The following is an 8,760-nucleotide window of genomic DNA, read 5'->3' as shown; positions in this document are numbered from 1 at the left end:
GATTACCTGCAGGGCCGGTATCTCACAGTTCTTCAGTTGTGTTTATATGAGCAGGTTCTCTTGTGTCCCGGAAGCAGTTGTAATTGGTACTTTGTCTCATGATACCTTATGGGAGTTTTACACCTGAAATTGATACGTGTTTCTGTTCATTCTTTTATGTAGAATTTCTACCTCTCTTTTTCAATGGGACAAAATAGCTCTGCAACTCATATTGTATTTAAAAGCTGAATTAGCTGTGAATTAAGATAAACATACTTGAGACCAATGAATGTGCACAGGTAACGTGTTTCTCTCAGAAAACACATTTCCAGGCTCCCTGCAGGACTCCAGGAATCCCCATCTCCTCAGAGGTCTCTGTGGCCTTGTACAGAAGATGTCTTTTTCAGGGAGGGAAGCAGAGTGAGGACAGGTATGGGATGGCAGGTTGAGGTTTGACCCTGGGGTAGCCCTGAATCTCTGTAGTGCTGGAATTTCTTTCATTCCTTCATGTTCTGTCTGTTCTCAATGTGCAAATAAAAAGTTTGCAGATCTGGTGGAAGAGGACACCAGAGGGGTTCTGGACACAGATGCCTGCCTCTCTGGAATACCCTCCTTTATTACACTGGCATTACTGCCATCAATCTTCTAGAATAGGACTCCTTGGCTTTCTGCATTTGTAAACATGGGCAGTGCCATGTGGCGACAGTAGTTTCTCATTGTGCCATCTGGTACCTTCAGGCTGTAGGTGGGATCTCATGGGAGGTAGAGTTTTCTGTAACTGATGCTCCGTTCTACTAGAACCAATGAATGAACAAGGGGCCAGGTGCTGACACCTGCTTTATTGTGTTTCAGCTCCTGTGGGCGTTCTGCTTCTGTCTGTCATGTCAACATACCTGTCACTTCTGTTCTGTAGGTCCCTATCGATGCAACAGGACCTCCGCCTTTCCCAGGTCCACCCCCTACAGATACCCTTTATCACTGTTCATGGGCTCTATCAGCCACCTCGAGCTCCTTGGTGTTCTCAGGGACAGGACCCACCATCTCCACCTCGACTATTTGTGAGATGATCTGAACAGTATGAGTTGACATGATCAGCATGTTCAGTTTCTGTGTTGTTGAGTCTTTCAGAAGACGTAGAGATGGCCTCACACGCTTTATAATGCAAGGTTGCTGCTGGATGAGGACACTATTAAGATTCCAAAGTTTCTCAGGACATACATATGTTGGGATGTGTCATTTCCATTACTGAGCTGGGCTGCATATACCTTTGTGGAGAAGGAAAGAGTCTTTTAATAGAAAAGCAGGCATATCAGTTCTGCAGATGTGCCTTGTACACAGTCCATGTCCCTGGCTCTGTGAGAGATGAGGCAAACCCTTACCATCAGGGGCTTCAACTGTCCTAATGGGGAGAGAGTCCCATGCGTTAAATAGCATGGAGCTTCTGGTCTACAATAATGGCAGCTCCAGTAATGGGTCCTCAAGTACAAGAGACGGAGACATGAATCTCATGGGAACGAATTGGGAGGCTGTGCATGAGAAGGGATAGCTGAGATGGTGCAGAGGGGAGGGTGTTGGACTCAGTGAGATGGAGTTGGAGGCCATTTGTGGCAGGGCCCACAACCTGGGCAGGGACAGTGAGCGCAGAGTGACATCCACACAGAGCTGCTGTATGGGTTCAAGGATAGTTCATGCAGGTATCATCTCTGAAATGTCATTGTGGCCAAAGTGCACCTAGTTCATTATCTAAATAAAGACTGTTGTTTCCCTTGGAGGTTCTCCTGAACATTCTGGATCCGTGTGAAAGAATGCCGATGTGAAATCCATGTGAAAGAAAGATTTATAGTTTAACTTGGTTCTTATGGGATGCTTGTCTGCCTAAGTTTGTGTGCCTCTGTGATACTAAATGTGACGAAATGTTGTAGATTAGCTGTGTAGCTTCCTTGGCCTTCAGTCTGAGTCAGACTCAGCGGGGAATTCAGGGATGACCAGGAAATGCCCCTGCTGGACTCTTGTCACCGCACCCTTGAACCTACTGTCACCACCCTGCATGAAGGTTTGCATCTATGAAATTTCCCTTACAATTTCCTGAGGCATTGCCTGTGATCCCGCTGTCTCAGCCTAATGCCAGCTCTCAGTGGGGCCATCTCAGAGCCTCAGCTTTGTAATCTGAGAAGCAGGGACAATGTCGGTCTCTGAGGTCAGTGCAATGAAGACGTGATTAAGCACATAAGGAATTTGTAAAATGTATGGGATGAGTGGGCATTCACCCTTCTCAGGGTGGAAATGAATGTATCTTCACACAGAAGATCATCAACAGATGTTCATTCAATTTCATGAAACTAAGGGTATAATGCCTGAGGCTGGGAGATTGGCAATTCCTGTTTCAAAAGATATAATGAATGCCCCCGTGTTTTTCCTATTAAAATTCAGGTCCTACTTTACAAAGAAGGAAAAGATAAGTATGAGAATGTGTACATTCAGGGATCTACATCTAAGATCTGAGGTAGACACACAAATGCAACCACACAAATATGTGCTCATCCAAGGCCACAGATGTATTGTAGAAGACAAAATGCATAGAGGAGAACAGAAGATCCCTTTGCGGTAACTCAAAATCACCTTGACATAGAGGGCAATCAGTTTGAAATTTGAATAGGACACTGAATGATTACAAACCAGCTATAGTTATTATATATTTAGAGATGGTGTCTAATCTGCCCCTTGGTCTGAATGCTTTTCCTGTCACCCCGCCCCCTCCATTTTGTCCTTACTAATGTCCCCTAATACGCTGGTCACAGTTGTGTTTCTGTGTCAGCGTCTGCTTCCAGGAAATCGAAACTCATTCCCCATCAAGTATACACTTTGGGGTTCCTATATATGCAGTTAACCAACACATAATATGTATAGTATTGGTGGAAGAAGACAGATCATTCTTTGGGGTTGTATTGCCTGGAAGGGACCTATAGTTCCATCTGAGGAGTTAGATACATCCTTTAGGGAGCTCTGGTGGTCGTTGTTAATTCTGTTAATAGATACTCATGAGCACACGGCGTGCGTGCTAGTTGATGGGATTTGTGCTGATGAGCAGAGCTGGTATCTGTCTCCAGGAAAAGGTCTCTTCTGATGGTGAGGAATGGACTCAGGAGGCCAATAAGGAGGCCCTGCATTAACTCACCTCTTGTACCCTTGCACACCTTACCAGCTGCCCCCAATAGCACCAATCCAGGTGGCCTCCAAGGGGGCAAATGGTGCAACTTTTGTGGTGAGTCACATGATGTCCCACAAAGCCCCCCCTGTTGCCTTATTGAGGGATGGGGAGGGCAGAGGTCCATGGTCTGAGATAGGATCCTTCGACACCACCCAGGAGAGTTGTGTGTAAGCATATGGCTCCTTCGACATCGGCCAATCCAATCCACTTTGCCCCAGGGGCCCTGAACCCTCGGAGCCCCTTTTTCCTCCCAGCTTAGGGAAGCAGCCAGCCCTCCAGCAGCTTTTGGGTCATGGTTGGGCCACCAAGGGTAAATGTCTGGCTGTCCACATGCTGCCAGCATTGCTCTAGCAAATGTCAACATGAGAAGCTTCTGTACAGGGGAATCTCCTCCATTGTGATCAGGGCCTGGGACAAAACATGACAGGAGAGAGGGAGATACAGGAGTGCCCTGTGCTCCTGGACAGGAATGCATGCACAGAGCAGATAGCCTGAAGCCTGGGGAGAGGTGGAGAAAGGAACAGGCAGGAGAGAGACACTGAGAGTGATAGGGGAATTGGGCAAGGCCTAGAGAGTGAAAGGAAGAAACAGAGATGTGGTTAGAGAGAAACAGAGACAAAGAAGAAATACAAGGAGGAAAGTAGAGACCTTGTCTGGGAATGTGGACGGGGTGAGATGGGCCAGTGGAGAGGGGATGTATGAAGTGGCTCTGAGTGCTGGGGCAGAAATGGCTGGTATCATGGGCATCAGAGTTCTGTGACTCCAAGGCTCCAACATCCCTGGGGCCAAGCTTAGCAGAGGACATGGCATTTGAAAAGATGGGTATCCCTCATTTCTCCTGGAATTATGAGGCTCAGCCTCATGTTCTTTCATGGAGAGGGATGTCTTGAAGGAGAGTGTGCTGCTCTTTGGCAGGTAAACTCCAGAGCCTGCCCTGTGAAGAGGTGTCCTGGGGCCATCTCCCTCACTGCCACTGTACCTGTTGGATTTCCCCCCTCCCCCACCAGCTGGCCTTCCTCATGTTCTGAACCCAGGCATCTGGCATTGTGTTGCCCTCAGGTCCAGCAGTCTGGACTTGGCAGAGTTGAACTGCTGATATTGATAAAAAGTATTTGACAATAAGGTCCATATTCTCCCTCTGGAACTAGCCGTGTTCATCAAGACCATGGGTTGCTATCCTCCTGTCCACTGCCAAACTGAGGATGCCAGATGGTAGGTGAACCCTTTAAAACACCATAGTCTTCTCTTACATCAAATTCAAAGACATTTTCTTGTCCCAGCTTTCTTTTAAATTTGAAGAGATGGCAATTAGTAATTGAAGGCATGATGGTCCTATAGGAATTTGACCTATACGACTGATTATTTCATCCATCTGTATCCCTAAAGCACATTTCATTGGAAATATTAGCCAAGGATACATACAGTAAATTCATAACAGATGTGTAGGTCCCTGTAAGTTGCATTCTGACCTCGTCACATATGTGTCATCAAAGATATTATTAGTGACTATTCAGATAAGCTCTCCACATCAAGATGGTGAGGTTAGAGAATTTGGTATAAATGGAATTTCACAGGTTCCAAATTAGGAATGATTTTTTAAATTTATAATGTTTCTGTTTTTCTTTATTGGAGAGAGCCTGAAGGATGAAGAGAGGGAGAGAGCAGGAGACACCAAATCTGAGGCAGTCTCCAGGCTCTGAGCTGTCTGGACAGAGCCTGACGCAGGGCTCAAACTCATGGGCTTCAACATTATGACCTGAGTGGAGGTCAGACGCTTAACTGAATAATCCACCCAAGCACCCCAGGAATTTTAGTTTATTGGCAAAGAAAGAGAAATTAAAGATAGTGTAAAAGATGTCGACTTTTAATTGAAATATTGTTCACACATTTGTTGTATTAGTTTTAGGCATACATTGTAGTCCTTCCATATGTCTATAAATTATGTTGTACTTCAGCACAGTGCAGCTATCCTGTGAAAACATGCAACAGTGTTATTACAGGATTGACTCTATTCCATTGGCTGTCCCTTGTATCCCTAGGACTCATTCATTCCATACCTGAAAGCCAGTATCTCTCTCTCAAAGGTGTCCATTCTTTATCTAACCTAAATACTATGGTGATAAACACAATTACCTTTTGTTCAGCATGTGTAAATTGGCGGTCTATTTTTCTGGGAACATTGCTTAAAACATTACAAATGATGTCATTATGTTAATAAATTCGGTTTCATTCTTCACTCACAAGAAAGGAGAACGAAAAGATTTCTTTGTGTTCCAGACCTTGTCACGAAGACCCTTCCCAGTGTAGAGAACAGGCTTAGTTGCCCAGAGCACCTTCAGTCTCATCTGAGCGACCACGGCCTTCCACATGGAAGGAATACCCATGGTGGCCAGCAGAGAGAGCTCGAGCACCAGATACCCGGAGGGGTGGGTTCCTGTGCCTGGGCAGTGCTGACCAGCAGAGGACACACCATTGGCTTTTCTGACCCAGGGCACTTCAGAGCAGGAGGGCTGCTGTTGCTCCCAGAGGACACAGGGCCTCTGCCGCTGTCTCAGGATTGAGTCAGAGCTGCCTTTCCAGCGCGTTCTGCCGTCTGCCCCAGGGGAGACCTTGGGAGCTTTGCAGCAAGTTGGCATCTCCTAAGTCACCAGAGAGAAACTGCCTTGTTGAACTGAGTGCTGAGGAGGGGGCGCAGGGTGGCTTCCCTGGGAAACCTGGTTACTGAGCTGCACAGGCTCTTGTATTTTCTGGGCTGTTCCCGTGTTTCATTCCTCCCTTTCCCGGACAGTTTTTGAACAAGACGTATTTTACTAAAGGACTCGTGGATTGCGGGGTCCCTTGACATCACCTCATAGATACAGTCGAAGGTTTGTTCCAGATTCAGGCTTGTTTCTGGGAAGAAACCCTGAGAGAAATTCAGAAGAATGAAAGCTGCATTCCGTTAGGATGTGAATACATGAAATGGTCATCTCACGACCTTCTAGAAGAATGAGCTGGGACCAACTTTCCTAGTCCTGCTGGAACCAGAGACCGAGGTAAGGGAACAAACTGTCCCCCATATCATACATACTTTTTAAAAAAATTGATGGTTATTTTTCCAATCTCATGAAGTGATTGAAAACTACAGAAAACCTGGTAGGTACATGTCATTAACCTTATGTTATCTTTTAATTTAAATTCCAGTCAATGAAGATATAGTGTAATATTAGTTTCAGGTGTACAATATAGAGCAACACTTCGACATGTCACCTGGTGCTCATCCCAGGTGCACTTCTTAATCTCCATCAGCTGTTTCATCCATTCCCCCACCTCGCTGTGGAAGCCCTCAGTTTGTTTCCTAGTTAAGAGTCTGTTTGTCATTGTCTCCTTTCTCCCCTTCCCCCCGCCACCACACTTTGTTTTGATTTATTTCCATGTGTTAGTGAAATCATGTGGTATTTGTCTTTCTCTGACAGGCTTATTTCATCCAGCATAACATTATCTCTCTCCATGCACCTCCTGGAAAATGACAAGATTTCATGTTTTTACGGCTAAATAATATTACATTCCATATACTACATCTCAGTTTATTCATCAGTTGATGGATGCTTGGGCAGTTTCTGTAATTTGGCTGTTGTAGAAAATGCTGCTGTAAACATCACGGTGCATGTATCCCTATGAAGAATTATTTTTGTATTCTTTGTGTAAATACCTCATAGTGAAATTGCTGGATATAAGGTGGTTGTATTTCCAGGGTTTTTTTTTTTTTCTTTTTTGATGAATCTCCATGATGTTTTCCAGAGTGGCTGCACCAGTTTGCATTCCTTCCCACAATGCAAGAGGGTTTCTATTTCCCCACATCCTTGTCAACACCTGCTGTTTCATCCTTCATTGATTTTAGTCATGCTGACAGATGTGATGTGTTATCTCATTGTACTTTTGAATTGTATTTCCTTGAAGATGAGTAATGTTGAGCATCTTTTCATGTGTCTCTTGGCTATTTGTATGTATTCCTTGGGAAAATGTCCATTCATATCATCTGCCCGTATTTAATTGATTTCTCATTTTTTGGGTGCTGTATAACTTTATATATTTTGGACACTAACCCTTTGTCAGATGTTGTTTACAAATATTATCCTGTAGGTGTTTTAGTTTTGTTGATTATTTCCTTGGTGACAGAAGTTTTTTATTTTTATGTAGTCCCATTATTTTTGTGTATGTTTCCCTTACCTCAGGAGATATATCTACAAATATGGTTGTACAGCCAATGTGAAATAAGATACTGCCTGTGTTAGTTATCCTCTGTGATTTTTATGGTCTCAGGTTTCACACATGTCTTTATCCATGTTGGATTTATTTTTGTGTATGTTGTAAGAAAGTAGTCCATTGTTGTTTTTGGGTTTTTTTTTGCAGGTTGCTGCCTAGTTTTTCCAAAACCATATGTTGAGGAGACTTTTTTTAGGTTTATGTATTTGTTTTTGAGAGAGAGAGAGAACATGCAGAAGAGGGGCAGAGAAAAATGGAGAGAGAGAATCCCACGCAAGCTCTGCACTGCCCTGAGATCATGATCTGAGCTGAAACCCCAATCACACGCTTTGGAGCCACCCATGTGTCCCAACACTATCTTTTTTTCCCATTGGATATCCTTTCCTGCTTTGTTGAGAATTAATTGACCATATAGGTTTGAGTTTATTTCTGGGTTTCCATTCTAATGATCTCTGCATCTGTGTTTTTGTTGGTGGTGGTGGTGGTTGCCAGTACCATACTGCTCTGTTCAGTACAGCTTTGTAATATAACATAAAGTCTGGAATTGTGATGTCTCCAGCTTTAGTTTTCATCTTCAGTTTGTTTTGGCTGTTTGCGGTCTTTGTCGTTCCATACAAATTTTGGGATTATTTGTTCTAGTTCTGTGACAAATGTTTTTGTTAGTATGATAGGAATTTCATTACATGTGCAGATTGTTTTGAGGAGTGCAGACATTTTAGCAGAATTTTTTTCTTCCTATCCATGTACATGAAAAGTACTTCCTTTTCTTTGTGTCCTCTTCCATTTCTTTCATCAGTGTTTCATAGCCTTTAGAGTACAGGTCTTTCACCTCCTTGGTTAGGTTTATTCCAGGTGTCTTGGGGCATTTGGTACACCTGTCAATTGGATTGATCCTTTACTTTCTTTCTCTGTTAATTCATTATTCGCCTACAGAAATACAATAGATTTATGTACATTGATTTCTGTATATTTTGATTTGTCGAATTCATATATCAATTCTAGCAATTTTTATGGGAGTCTTTCATGTTTTTTATAGAGAGCATCATGTTAGTTCCAAACAGTGAAGGTTCTACTTCTTCCTTGCTGATTTGGATGCCTCTTATTTCTTTTTTTGTCTGATTGTTGTGGCTAGGACTTCCTGTACTATGTAGAATAACAGTGGTGAGAGTGGTCATCCCTGTCTTGTCCCTACCTTGGAGAAAAACTGTCAATTTTTCCCCATTGAGGATGAGATTAGCTGTGGGTTTTTCCTAGATGACCTTTATTATGTGCAGGTAGGTTGAGTCTCAATATACTTTGCTGAGGGTTTTTATCATGAATAGATGTGA

This window comes from Panthera tigris, chromosome B1, assembly GCF_018350195.1.
Source record: "Panthera tigris isolate Pti1 chromosome B1, P.tigris_Pti1_mat1.1, whole genome shotgun sequence".
NCBI classification, from domain to species: domain Eukaryota; kingdom Metazoa; phylum Chordata; class Mammalia; order Carnivora; family Felidae; genus Panthera; species Panthera tigris.
The sequence above is the reverse complement of the archived record's forward strand: the minus strand, read 5'-3'. Positions refer to the sequence as shown.